Below are 15,384 nucleotides of genomic sequence, written 5' to 3' on the forward strand. Positions count from 1 at the left end.
AGGGGGCTAGGCACCCTCGTGCACGCATGCACAATGCTCGAGGAGGGTGCAACAACCTCCTCCACCTTGGACTAGGAAGAGGAGGAGAAGGAGTCGAAGGAGAAGAAGGACAAGCGAGGCGGCTGCCGAGGCGAGAGAATAGTCTGCCACGGTCTACAGTCGCGTTTTCAAGCACGCGTTTCTCGTTACTCTGCGGTGGAGAGAGAAGGAGACAGAAAAAGAGAGAAAGAGAGATAAGGAAACAGAGAAAGAAAGAGAGAGTAGGAGTGAAACGTTGCTGGAACGTTTGGTTGCTTTTTTCGTTTTGGCTATGGGGGAACGTTAAGTTTCTTGAGTCACTGGCTTTTGTTTCTACTTGCTTTTGTTATGGAGAACATTACATTTTTGAGCCGTGCAAGTAGCCTTTTCGTTTTTACCTGCCTTTTGTTATGGAGAATATTTCATTTTTGACCCGTGTCCAATAGCCTTTCTCCTTTCGGTTCTTTTGTCCTCGGTTATACAATGTAGAATATGTACTTTAAGTAATTGACCGTTCCGCTTTTGTCTTTTAATCGATGTTTTCGCAGGAAAGATTTACATTATTATTCGATCTCGATCCGTCCCCAATTTTTACTCATTTTCTCTTTCTAATAATCTCTCTCTCTCCCTTTATTACATTAAATTTCGATGAATTTTTTTAGCGCAGAATCATTATTTATTCCTTGCTTCGAAACTCGGTCAGAAATCCCTCGTCTCAGGTATATATAAATTTATGATGTGTATAAACACCGTATAATTAAACGAATATTTTATAAATAAATATTTACGATGTTTCTATTTCTCGATCCCGTTTGGGAATCGTATATATCAATTACGAGGAGAGTAGAAACGAAGATGTATCGAATGTTGCCATTTAAGCGATTATCCCTGTTATCTCGCCGATACCTGTGTACCCAATCATGGAATTTTTGAAAGAGTAATCCACTCTTAATACGAATCGTTTCACATTTTCCCAAACAACCGATTGCAGTCTACTATCCAATAATATCGAGCCCGCAAACGATAGTAAATAATAAATAGGAAGTAATTAAATCATCATCTACCTTCGTTACTCTATTATCAAAAAAAAAAAATAAACGCGAGTCAAAAGGAGAACTTGACACCGCATTCTAACTGAATTCACGATGCACTTACTCTCCCCCTGTTGTTGTTGGCGAACAATTAAGAGAAACCTCTACTAAACAAAGGCTCGTTAATCGTCGATTAGAAACCACCAATAATCGAGCGGAAGGCTCGAGGGGGGAGGAAAGGCTCGAAGAAATATTCATTAATTCCATTAGCGACGCCGAAACGATAAGAATCGTGACTCACACGGTGGCATAATGGGTCCGTCCCCTCCTCCCCCTATTTTGTCCAGTCGCTCGTTTTTCCTTCCTTTCTCTCTCTCTCTCTCTCTCTCTTTCCTTCTTTTTTCAACGCACAGTCCCTTTATCATGCAGATTAGAAAACTCGCGTAGATGTCGTTCGATTTATTACGACGACGGAGGGAAAGAGGGCTCTAATTGGCGGGCCATCGATCGATGGATCGATACGATGATACGGGTCACCGACACTCGAGGAGGAGGGAGAGGGAGAGGGGGAGAGAATGCGAGGAAAGAAAGAACTTCCTACGATTCCTATACGACGTGGCGCGGCGGCGCATATTTATTCGAGGGCTATCTCGTTCTACGAGACCTCAATGCGAATCGTGACTTCTGTTCCATTCATGCATAGCAGTCAGGGGAATCGGCCCTTCGAACGTCTTTCGATCGATTGGGTGGCTTTTTGCGATTCTTTCGATCTTCGAATCGAAGAAATTTGGAAGGAGTATATAAATATATATGTATATTTTTTTTTTCTTTTAATAGAAATGAAAAATGATGGTTTGATTGACACGTGTTGCGAAGATAATAATGAAATGTGTTCTTCGTTCTTTCCTTTAAGAAAAAATAACTGACCGATTCCAACAAAGAGACGAGACTTTCAATCAGATTCGATTCGAAGCTGACATTCCTGGCATAGATTCCGCTTGGTTCGACTTGGACACGTTGGTGAAAATTCCAACGGCGAAAAACAGAAGTTATGGAGGAAGAGAGAGGGGGAGGGAGGGGATGGAGAAAGAAGCGTCGATGACCTTGCATTAGGTCACGGCCTTGACATCGTTTCGAGGAAATCTCGACGTTACGTTACTCTTTGCATTAACGAGCAGCCTGGATCTAGTTGGTGTATCGATCAAGTGATGAAAATTGCTCGAGAAAACATTAAGATCTAACTGTTATTCGAGATCTATTCGAGAGAGTAGTTAGCCAGCAAGTTAAATAACATTTTAATAGCCTACCTTGAACATGTCGAGTGTTTCCGGTCCAGCGTTTAATTAATACCTTCGAGGTTTAGGAGAATTTGTGAAACGATGGTGCATGGATCTTACCTGAAAAAAAAACAGAAAGAAAGATGTGTGAATATTTGAAAATTTTCATAGATACAATTCTTCTCGTTGTCTACAAATTATCTTTAAATTATCCCAACTTAACGAAAAGGCAATGGAAAAAGTTTTCAATAAACCAATAACACTATATCCTCGTTCATTGTGCAAAACGTTTCTTCACTTCCGTGCCCCCATAAATAAAACCCTTAATCTACCAGATTAAATTAAAAAGCAACAAGAAGAAGAAGAGGAGGAAGAAGAAGAAGAAGAAAAATCGAAACCGACGTCTAATAGCAACGTCTAATAAACATTAAAACACCTCTGTAAGAGGTTAGGCTGGTTAAGCATAGCAAACGTATCAGCGGCCCGCCTTAATCGAAACCTTATCTTCCAGCCTAAGTGGGACCGAAAAACCGAGTGTTAAAGTGCAAGGCGTAAAATGCATAGGAAAGAGATCTGGGAGCGATTTAGATAAACATCGAGTAGAACAGCGGCGCGCGTGCCTATCCCGTGCATAAATCTCAGCCAGCCCGGTCACGCGTTCGACACAAATTATCCTGTTCACGGTGTACACGTGATACCGCGAGCAGCGGTGCCGGAAACGGCGGTTAATGCCCGATTTCCCAATCTATCGAGGGGGCCCTCTGACTCATTCCCGATTATCCGCTCCAATCCGCCTTTGTTCCTCGTCATTTCGTTATCATTTGTCGTCCACTTATGGTCGAAACTTCGAGGATTCCCGTGGATTTAAAATCGATCGAATCGAATGCTATAAATAAATTTTCGAGATAACAAGCCAATAAATAGCTTAATCATCTCGTCGAAATCGAATTGGGATGGAAAAAAACTTCTTCGTCGAGAGAAGGAAAGGATTGACCTTTGAAGGAGAATCAGAAGTTGCACCTAACCATCTGTTAAACGTCACGAAGGCTCGTTTCTCACTTTCACGTTGTTGCACGCCAACGAGGAGATTATTCCCCCAAATATACGAATATACTCCACCTGGGTCCCCAATGGTGGAGCGTCACGAGAGAAGGTCTGCACCCTTCCTCCTCCTCTCCCTCCTCCCCTCCCCTTCCACCGCGAATCGCCGTTCTCGGTCGTTTCCCTCTCACGTTTTTTTCGCGAGGGAACCACGAAGGGCCACGCGTTACGCTACGTGACACGAGAATCACGTTACGCCCATATAACACCAGCCGGCTAACGATCACGAGCTTAAACGAGCCGGCTACGTGACTGAATCACGAGCCACGTGTAAAGTCGTGAAAAGTCGCGACGAGACTCTCCTCCTCTCTCAAGAGACGCGGATCCTCTTCCGCGCTCGTCGCGATATCGCGCGAATCCCGATTGGGGGAGGAAAGGAAAGCGTGCAAATCGATCGAAAAGTGGTTAAGTTGAGAAAAGGATTTTCGTTTCGTTGCGTTACGTTACGTTACATTACGTTGCATTCTCGCTTTCGATCGAAAGTGAATGTAAAGCTGTTGTCGATGAGTATATAACGTAACTCGATTCGTTTTCTAATATATCTTCGACGAAAATTGGAAGGAAGGGTTGGAAAATTGTATGTTTACGTTAATATATCGATTCGAGTGAAAATTAAGAGTGTTTAATTTAGTCGAGTTGTTTATTCCAATTTCTTGAAATTCCAATATTCGAAGAAAGAACAAGAAATTATTGCCCCCGTATCGTTTTCTTATCGAACAAGAATTCGTTATCGAGAAATCTTGGGCGTGTCGAAATCAATTGCGCTTCGATTTTTTTCTCTCTTTTTTTTTTAAGAAATAAACTATAACAGATTGATAAAATATGGAATAATATTTGGACGTGTATAGACCTATTAAGATAACGGGGAAATAGTTACCGATATCTCGATTTTATAATGTTACAATAATTAATTAACCTCTAATTGGCGATACATGGATCGAGAATACAGATAGGGAAACACGAAAACAAACTTGGATCGAATTTTTTTCCAACGAGTCTAAATTCTAATATAATCTAAACGATAACCTCGCCAAAGAGTCTAGGAAATTAAGAATAATTTTCAAAGACACTGTTAATACGAATAATAAAATGGTAAAATATAGGCGTAGCGTATAAGATTACCGTATAAATCTCCTAACCTCACTTTCACGAAATAACCTATAAATACAGAAATCGCTTTTCCTCCGTGAAAAAAAAAAACCTAAGATCGAAAGATTGGCAGTAAATCAATTCGAACGAAGAGGGACGGAGACGGATAGAGAAAGCAATTTGTTCTTACAGTATATTCGTATGTAATTGCGCCAATGCACTCGCTGGAATTTTGGTCGTGCGAGTAGAGGTTACGTAAGAGAGCCTTCGAGATCGCGCGAACGATCACGCGAATTGCAGCTGGCGAGAATTCTAGTCGCGCGCGCGACTCACGAGACTTTCCATCCATTCTTTCTTCCACTCTGGTCTAGAATTATTAGACATTATATTATTATATTATTATCACGAGATGAGATACTCGATAGATCGATGGATCGAAAGCTGTTATTAGAGATGTTAATGGTCTATCCGTACGATTTAATAAAATATATTGTCACCGATACTAATGACAGGAAGGGAAGGGACATATTTCGACAGAGTTTATTTTATTTTCATCTTGTTGAGCAACTTATTAAGGCTGCAATTATAATTTTTATTAGAGATTATTATTACAACAGTGAAGTCGTAAGTATATTTAATTGAACCAAGGTTAGAATTATAAAGTTCGAACAGGAGGATAACGACTTTAATAATTGCATCTATAGATTTATTGGACTTTTTTTTTTTTTAATGGAAATGAATTTTGTATATACATAAAAATATATAATCAAATGTGTAAAATAATAATTTTTACTCCCGTTCAATTTTCTTATTTATCTTTAAAAAATATAAATTTGCATGCGATTACAAGATGCTGAATAAACATGAAATATTTTTTTTATAATTCAAAAGTTTTATAAAGTCAATTCCCCTTGCGAAACTAAATTAAAATCCAAAATCTGAATTCGAGAACGATTGACTCTCGTGAATGTTTCTGCACGAAAAAAAAAAAAGAAAGAAATAAAAAAATCAATAAAACACACGACCAAGCAGCGCCTATTATTACCATCACGACCATAATGTTGCATTGATTTAACATTGTCGTTATAACGAAACATTTAAAAAAAAAATTATAAATAACTTAAACGCGATACACGATTTAAATTTTCAACTTAAATATAAAGCGTATTATAATTTTAAATAATATCGCAATATATACGGAATAATCTCGAGTGTATCGAAATAATCTCTCGACTTATGTTATTATTAAAGAAAGCGTATATCTCGGCCCGGGTTGGGGGAAAAAAAATCGAGATATCGAGGTCAAGATTGAAATCGAGATCGTGTGTACGAATTGGCTCACCCGGTAGAAGGACGATTCGAGGTGGACTGTGAAATGCACGAATACCAAGGACGAATCCACGGCACTGACTCACATTTTAAACCGGCCAGTGCACATCCGACCCTTTCGACGATGTTCAACCAAACCCGCTCCCCATCCAAGGAACACGATCGCGCGAACCAACGATCGAGCCACGGGTTCCGCGGCGACCCGTTTTCATTCCGCTCGAGAAACAGATCGAATTCAATAATTCCACGCAATTTCCACGTTCCATCGTTGAAAGAAAAAAAAAAAAGAAGAAGAAAAATCGATCGACACGATTCCTTTCTTAAAAATCTTGAAAGAAGATTTATAGATATTTCGCGTACGTAATATATTCGTAAGATTACACCACCGTTTAATAAGTATCGATTACTGGAAACAAGTAATATTTCCAACAAGTAATATTCCAAAGTAATGTTGTACACCGGTATATTGTAATTCTCAAATAGTCCGTAAGTTTAATTTCTATCATGCGATCATCAATATCTACTTTCACTATTCATCGGGTTTATATTTTCATAATATTCCTCCTCGATTTTTATCCTCTCGCCGGTCTTCTCCGTGATTCGGTAATAATAATACGGATGCATAAACGATGGATGGAGAGAAAGATGTCGGGAAAAAAACGTGACGAAGAGAGAGAGAGAGAGACAGAAATATATATATATATATAATATCGAGCGAGAGGAAAGCAAGCGTCGTCCGTTGCTTGGTGGTGTTGCAGTTGAATTAGCTATAAATCAGAACGAATTCAGGCGATGAGAATTATTTATGACCGGCCTGATCGGACACCTAGTAGAAACCCCTCTTTGAACTGTTTCTCTTCTGTTTCTCTTACGGTGCACCATAAATACGATAGCCGTGAAGAATAGAGACAGCCGTAAAATTCAAACGGTCTCGCGAGCCCACGATTCCCTCTATCGTTATGGCTATAATATACTATCTATTAGCGAAGAAAACTCGTACGTACTATCCCCCCCCCCTCCCTCCTTTCTTACTCCGCGTTTACATAAGTTATCCGAGCAAGATATATTCCGCGTGGAATTTTCTTCTTCTTTCGGTAATTCGACGTCTCTCTCTCTTTATTCTCTGCGAGAATACGAAAAAACTGGAGAAGAAACTGGATTCGTTGCTCCCTTTAATCTTCGTCCTATTCGAATAAAAGTTCAATTTAAAAAATCTCCTTTCGAACATGGAAATTCACCACATCCGTCAGAAGGGACGACTCATATACACGCGGGGAAAAAAAAAATAACCAGGCGAACCGAAATTGACCAAAATCCGGTTATTAACCGGCGATAAGGGGTAGAGACAAAGACGCTCGATCCCTCCTCCTTATCACTCACTGAATCAACGATACATAACACGGTGGCGCAAGAAATCAACAATCACACCGTAAGGCGCGTAATAATATATACACGCTTATGCACACGCCAACAAGTCATATGCAGTTAACGTATGCGCACACCGAGTAAAAGACACGTAGGAACGGGGTCTCTGAACCCGCCAGATACAATCTCTCTCTCTCTTTCTCTCTCTTTCTCTCCCTCTCTCCTCGCACGCTATCTATCTATCTGGCTGGCTGGCTGGCTGGCTGGCTGGCTGGCTGGCGAGAGAGCCGGCCTCACATACCTCCCGTCCTACGTAACGTAAAAATGCGTCTCCCGACACGCGTACAGAAAATATACACGGAGTGGCCTCTATTCACCGGCTCCTAGATACGCTGATAGGAGGCTGCCGGCTCGTGCCTACCGGTATCTCCCATTTTTTCCCTTCCTCTCTCTCTCTCTTTTTTCCTTTTTTCCCCTCCTTCCCTTTCGTTGGGATAGGTCGTGTAGATTATTATCGAAAACTGGAGGATCGAAGGGAGAGACTTAGATGGAAGGATTTTTCCTAGCAGGGACGATTATCAAATGAAATTGTGATCTTCTTGATCTTCGTCCCATAAAGCGAAGAAAAAAGTGAACGGATAACGGTGATGATAAGAGGGGGAGGTTCGAACGAAAAGGGGGGTTCCTTGGTTCGTATCGATATTTTTAGCGGCTGAATTGGAAGCTGAGACGGCAGGAGAAGGGGAGGAAGCGTTTAAACGCGGAGGAAATTGTGCGCGGCCCGGGGCCAGACGGGGCCGGACACCAACAACGGAAGATGGTCGGCAAAGATTTATTCTTTACAATTACCGATAATGAAACGTAATGCGGCTACGAGGATCGCGACGACGAGGCCAATCTTGCTCGCCCATCTCTCTTGCTCGCACATTTCAACGATTTCGATTCGAGTATTAAGACTGTTCAGACGAACAATTCGATTCAATTTTATCAAATTATAATTTTCGAGGATCGATCCTTGATCAAATATCATATATATTCGAGAATAGAGTCCGATTGTTACGAGATTATTCTCGTGAAAAGGGAAAAAGAGAGGAGAAAAATCGAAAAGGAGCGCTCGAAGAGCGCGATAATAAATGCACGATGGGAGGAAAAAGAGAAGAGAAGAGAAGAGGTTAAAGAGGTACAGGTTAAAGAGGCGATTTACAGTGGAACGGAACGGATCCGGAGCCGTTTATGCGGCCATAAGAGTGCGTGCAGTTACGATAATCCGAAGGGGGGTTGAGTTTGCATGTGTTGTTCGAGAGGAGGTTTAATCACGGAGGATCGACGGAGGATCTATCGGTGGGAACACAGGAGCTTAAGGCGGATCCGACACGTTAATCCAATCGAGCCAAGTGCAACGACGGGGTTACGCGCAAATCGATCAAGGTTAATCGGGAAAGGGGAGGGAGGGAACGGAGAAATTCGACTCTTTTAAATCCCTCTCCAATCATTGGTCTTTTTGTGCGCGGAGGAGAGCGTTCTTCGAATAATTTAACGTTGGGATGATTATTAATTCAAGAGGATACTATACGTAATTTTTCTAATCAAACAATTTTTATTGGAATAATATATAATTGAAAATTGTGGAATATATTACTCCAAATGCAAAGGATTAAATATTCGTTGTTCGAAGGTAATACGTTCATGGTTGAGATAAAAAATGGGGAAGGGGTAGAAATTATTGCAATTAGAAAAACTTTAATTGATCGATCGATCCGAAAACTAGGAAGATAATTTTATAATACAAATGGAAAAAGATGTAGATTCTGTAACATCTGTTATTCCTCAATTTTTTTTATCCCATTTCTCGTGCTCATTCATCTTGCAACACTCCAATTAGAAGAGGTAGGAAATTCTTTCATACCTCTCGTGAAGCAGCAAAGGATTTCGCAAAGAAAATTAGACTTCGCGGATTGCATGAAGTATTCAAGAGGATTTAAGTGCCTGCTACGTACACATTTAAAAAAGACGAGGTTGACTTCGTTCCCAAAGGAAGAGCGTTTTTAAAAAGGGACCTCTCGTTGCGGGAGGGAAAAAAAACTTGGAATAGGATTTTTCTCCATGTTATAGAGACTTAAAAAAAAAAAAAAAGAAAGAAAGAAAAGAAAAGAAAAAAGAGGAGTGTAACGATCGAAAAGGGTCGCTGGGTCGGAAAATTTGCAGAAAAAAAAAAAAAAATAGTCTGAAATGGTATCAAAAAAAAAAAAAAAAGATGGGCACGAGGAAAAGCTATAAAAGTCGAACTTTTAACCCGGAAAGGATTTTTCGATGCATCGAGTTTTATGCCAGAAAAAGTTCTACCCTTTAGATCAAAATATATAATCGAGGGTACGGCGAAAGATAGAGGCATGGAAAAAAATTCGAAATTACTGAACTTTGAGAGTATATCGTTTGGAAATTTTTTTTTAAAAATAGATGCCAAGCCTTTTATTAATATTTCATCGCGATGAATGATTCTAGAAACTAGAAATGGAAAGATTGAGAAAAAAAGAAATCAGAATCGGTGATCTCTGGAAATATGTCGTCTGGAATTATTAAAAACAGACGTTAAAAATATTTTTGTTAGACGAAACATTCATATTCTTATCGAATAAAGATTAAAAAAATAGTAGAGAGCAAAAATAATGATTTAAAAAAAAGATATCGTTTGGAATTTTTTGAAAATAAATGTTTAAGAATCTTTCTATTAAAGTATTTTTTAATCTTAATAATTTAACTGTTATTGAATACAATATTTTTGGATTCCAGAGATCAGAGATAATTGAGAAAAATTCTACAGTATAAATAAAATGCATAATAACCAATTATCTATTTCCTCTCCATGCAAAATCTAGATACCATTCATAACTTTTTCCTACATTATTCAATCCCAAATCTAAATCAAACAATTTTTACAAGCTCCAGTTTCAAAGAAATAAAACACATTCTACTTCAAAGAATATATATATACATAGAAAGAGAGAAAGAAAAAAAAACCTGTCCCACTCTATTGAATCCAACCTCCGTACCTTCAAATTAAAAAAACATCTACTAAAAAAAAAAATACAATTCCCTGCAAAACAATATAATAAACTTCAACTTTTCCAACTCGAGCTTTAAAACACCAAACCGACAATTTCATTCGAAAAAAAATCCTGTATAAATCCTACGATAAACCTTCTAAACCTTCGCTATTAAACCTTCACTACCGTCATTAAAAGTCTCTAAAGAGCAAAAAAAAAAAAAAAAAGGAAACAAAAAAAAAAACTCGAAATGAAACAAAACCCAAGCAACTTGCACACGCGAAGCGAAATAAAACGAATAGAAGGGGGAGGAGAGAAAAAAGGGAGGAGGGAGGGGAAGGGGAAGGGAAAAATTGAACAAGGCGAAAGTGCAAGGCGGAACACGTGGCTCGATTTAGCGACGGTCGCAAGGACGCGGCTCGTGGCGCAGTTGCCGGAAAGAAAAAGCGTATATACCTCGCGCAATTTAATCGGGGAGATCAGGTAAATCAGCTGGCGGAGGCAGGGAGTCTGGGGTGGATGTTGGGTTGGTCGGTCGCCGTGCGGATATCGACCCCGGGTTCACCGACCTTTCTCTCACCGCCACCACCACCACCACCACCGACCCCTCCACCTGAGCCTTCCTCCATCCCCCGTCGGCCACCCCTCCTCCCCTCCCCACCAGGCCTATCCACCAGTCTTCTTCTTTCGTTCTCTCTCTCTCTCTCTCTCTCTCTCTGCTACCACCCTGGCCCGCCAGCAGCTCTCAACCCTGCCAGATGTCCTCAACTCCTCCTCCGGCACCCTTCATCGATCCACCTTGCGATGGCCGCTTCATTGAGGTTCCTCTTGGCGAATTTTTATTTCCTTTTCTTTTTCTTATTCTTATTCTTATTCTTATTCTTTTCTTCTCTCGAGAGGGAGGGAGAAGAAAGGAAGAAGGTTGAAGAGCGGAGGAAGGAATATTGAAATGATTGGGAAGGATGAATTTATTTCTTTTTTTTGATTTATAGGAGTTGTGCGAGATTTTTGGGATAATTATAGGAGAATGTGTTTAACGATTGTGAAATTCTTATATAATTCTTATATAGAGAGGCAACAATTCTTCTTTTTTTTTTAATCTACGCAAACTTTCTAAATCTTCGAGATAGAATTCGAAAGATTAAGAAACACGGGTGAAGATTAAAATTTAAGATTAAAATTGGAGTCATGTCGAAACAGCGTTTAATTGAAATTCCTTGTAATCTCTTTGCAAAAAAGTGCAAAGGTATTCGGTTCATTTCCTATAATATATAATGATCTCCTGTTTCGATATATAATGATACTCGTTTCGATTGAAACTTCGAATGTTTAACAATCATTTTACATTTAAAAGAAAAAAAGAAAAATCTTAATTTTCACATCTAAATTTCACTCATTTAATCAACGAGTATTTCATACGCATTTACACCATCCATTCGCAATTTTACAAGCAATTTTTCTAAACCCGATAATCGAAATACGCAAGCTCGTCAGATCCCATATTTCAAATCTCTCTCGATTAATCCAACCAATCCCGAATAAAATGCATCGAACGAGTCCGGTTGGCGAATTTCAACATTCCTCCACAACAAGAACAGTTTTGAAACGCACAATTAGACATCGTACCTTGTGCATTATTCCCATTTCCCAGCCTTTCCAACCTGGCGGTCCCAACCTCGTTTTATTTAACGAAAGCGTTCGGCGGAGAGAAAGGATTAATGGACTCGATCCGGGGAATATGTTTCGCTATCTATCGAAAACAGACCGCTGCACGGTTTCCCAACGCCCGTGCAACGCTCGAAAATCGTTTCGAGCGGATCGCCGAGGAACACGATGGGAACTCGCCATTAGGCGAATGATAGAGCCAGAGTGGTTGCACAGAGTTTCGAGATCGAGTTTTGAAACGAATTCTGAGATATCTGAGATAATAAGAATCACATTTTTTTTCGAATTGGAACAAGAATTTGTCTGTTTTGGAAAATTTTCTAGGTATTTTTTTATTTACATTGAGCAGGCTATGGAAAATAATAATTTGGTATATATTTTAAGATATTATTAAAAGTAGATGGATGGATTGTTTATTCGAAAGATGGAAATGGATTTGGAAGATGATGTAAATGAAGTTCTAAAATTGGAACGAGTTATTTCTTATTATATTTGTTTGTGTGGAAAATTCAATTTTGATATTATTGTGTATTGAATAAAAATATGTTTATATATAGATTGAGTGAATAAACATTGAAAGAAATTTGTGAATTATTTATAGAAATTTTTGTATTCATTTTACAGTAGGAATAGTTTGCTCTACTATTTTCTGATAGAAGATAAGAAGTTATTTCTTAATTCAATGAAATAATTCAAAATTCCACAAAACAAAGATTAAAAAGAAATACAATATACCAAATTTCATTCAATGCAACCAATTAATCAAACCAAATAATGATTCTAATTCGATCAAACAATCCATTGAACTTTAAACCTCAGAAAAAAAAAAACATTCAATCAAAAATACACTCTTGTGTAACGAAACATTTCATTATATTCAACCACTACTTTCTAATTCAACTGGAAATTCCAATTCAATTGTAAATTCAGCCCCAAACTCTTGGAAACGAAACAAACTTAAAAAGAGATTCGATTAAAAACACAGCCTAAACTTCAATTTCATTACACAACTCAATCAATGATCACTATCTCCTAATTCAGAGCCCAATCGCCAGCTCTATTCAACTTTCAACCCCAGACGGATACGACGAAATGGAAAACAAATTCGGCTAAAAGAAACCCATCCATTCAATCCCATTACGCAACTCAAACAAACAAACAAACAACCCCTCCGCCCGCTTAATTCAACTCCTATCCACAAACTTTCCCTTTAATTTCAAACGGCAAACGACATAATACGGCTAAACGAAAATCCTCCCCCTATCCTCGCGAAATAACCCGCTTCAATTTCATTACGCAACCTCCTCCCCCCCCGAAAACAATCCCTCGTTTGGTCCACGCGCGAGAGAAGAAACAGGGGAACAGCTTTCGATAATCAACGGGCAGAAAATTGGCAAGGGCCCTAAATGGGTCAGTTCACGTTTTCACGATTGTTTCGTCGACTGTTCAAGGGCCATTCCCTCTCAAATGATAATACGAGTTCGAGATGCGTGATCAATCGTATAAAAAATACGAAAAAATGAAACTATTACGAGTTACGAGCTCTTCGTCTTTCATTCGACGATGTTTATTAATTTTGATTGAGATATTACTTCCTTTTATGAAGAAAAAAAAAAAAAGCTGAGCAATTAATACTCAAATTCTTATTCATAAAAATTATATTTTTAACTTTGGAATGGATATTGATATCGAAATCAATTAATTAGCAATGTTTCAAAAGGCGAATTTCAATCGTGAAAAGTTGTAAAAGTATTGCTTATTACAGAGTTTTGATCGATAAAAATGGAACTTTGAAAAATGAATTGATAAACTGAAAAAAATTGCTCAAGAATATTGCAAAAGCAATGATAAAAGAAAATAAACGATTTCTCTACTATTGCTATTCGATATATTAACGAAATTATCATTAGAAAGCTCTTGAATGGGGATTTTTAAAAATGGATTATTTTATATTTTATTCGTAAAATTACAAGCCAACGAATATCAGAATGTAAAAGTGACTTAAATTTATGTGTATTTTCTTATTAAAAAATGGTAACCTTTACCAACATTTCCACGCACAGTGAACATCGAAAACATTCGATATCGATTGGGAAATTTGCGTGACCATACGCAAGGTAAGAAATCCCATGTATCTTGCCACTGATCTTTTATCTCGACATTATTAATACGAACGATTTCGTATGAAATAACGGTTTTGCCGGTTATCACGTTGTAGATATATAAGAACATTTATTTGACGCATGCACTTAATAACAGAAAAACGATCGGGAAAATAAGAAACGAGAACTGCATAAGAAAAAAACGAGAGTTCCACGGACTGACGACGAAAGGTAATTAAAATACAGAGTCGATATCGCGGATAATATTATCGAGCGCATGTAAATTGAAATACGATATCAGTTAACGATACTGTCTGCAACGCCATATGCATTCTCATTACTGCTATATTAAACTTGATTCAATTATACGATACACCGATTGCGCAACTGATCAATGACCGATGCTTGAAAATTAACGATAAGACAATTTTTATTTCCGAATATAAACGAATATTGTTGAATATTATAGGAAGATGTAACGTTAAAATGCGTTAAAAAATTACATTGGAAATGTAAGCGCGAATAATCAGACCATAAAAATTAACGAGAGTCTAATATTAATGAGTTGAAGAACCGTAATGGAAGTGTAAATTATGTTAACGTGAAAATATTTGAAAGAAATAATTTGATATGTAACTAATCGAAACCTAAAATTAACGACAATCTAACTTTTCAAATGAAACGTTTGGAAAAAATAACTTGAAATGTGACTCGAAATATAAAAATTTAACGAGAGGTTAAGTTCGATTTAAACGAATATAAAGTACACGAACTATGACGTATATCGAAAGTGAATAGGCATAAATCATTTTTATTCGTAATATAAAGTTACAAAATTTAATGTAACGTAATGTATAATGAAATATAAGAAAATATGCAATTAAAATATTAATATAATATGTAAAAATGTAATAAATTAAATGATATTAAAACTTACTTTTACGTAGGAAATCGAAGCGACGCAATAATCGATGTAAACAGAACGACTTGCTACACACAACTGCCGGAATTCAGCTTTCTCCCACTCCTCGCTTATTATACTTCGAACGTTTATATACATTTTCCGAATAACTTTAATATGAAATCTAAATTCTAATTCTAAATTTCTATTTAATAATTACTATTTAAAAATGTGTATTCTTTTCTGCACGTCAAATATTTGATTTTTATAATTATTGTTTTAGAACAAACATCAATGAAAAATTTCTTGTATAGGTTAGTTTATATTTTTTTCACTATAATCTACTTCTTTTATCTACCTGTATAGCATTAAACTATTAACAACAAAAATTTATCACTTATAATTCGCAATTAAAAGAATTAATACGATAATTAATCGATAATTGAATATAAAAGAAAGAAA

At 37.7% G+C, this 15,384-nt stretch overlaps 1 protein-coding gene across 2 annotated transcripts in view; it reads right to left on the bottom strand.

Annotated features, from left to right (window-relative positions):
• LOC410967 (ABC transporter G family member 22) overlaps positions 1-15,384 on the bottom strand; it is a 145,800-nt gene that overhangs the window by 90,144 nt on the left and 40,272 nt on the right. The window contains exons 1-2 of one of the 2 annotated variants that reach the window (XM_026439742.1): positions 14,959-15,117; positions 2,357-2,446 (exon numbers count right to left, since the gene is read on the bottom strand). The exons of the other annotated variant lie outside the window; for it this stretch is intronic. The gene's annotated coding sequence lies outside the window, so the exon portion shown is untranslated. Of the gene's footprint in view, positions 1-2,356; positions 2,447-14,958; positions 15,118-15,384 lie in introns of those variants that run through there. 2 annotated transcript variants of the gene reach the window in all.

Source organism: Apis mellifera, linkage group LG3 (genome assembly GCF_003254395.2).
Source record: "Apis mellifera strain DH4 linkage group LG3, Amel_HAv3.1, whole genome shotgun sequence".
NCBI lineage: Eukaryota > Metazoa > Arthropoda > Insecta > Hymenoptera > Apidae > Apis > Apis mellifera.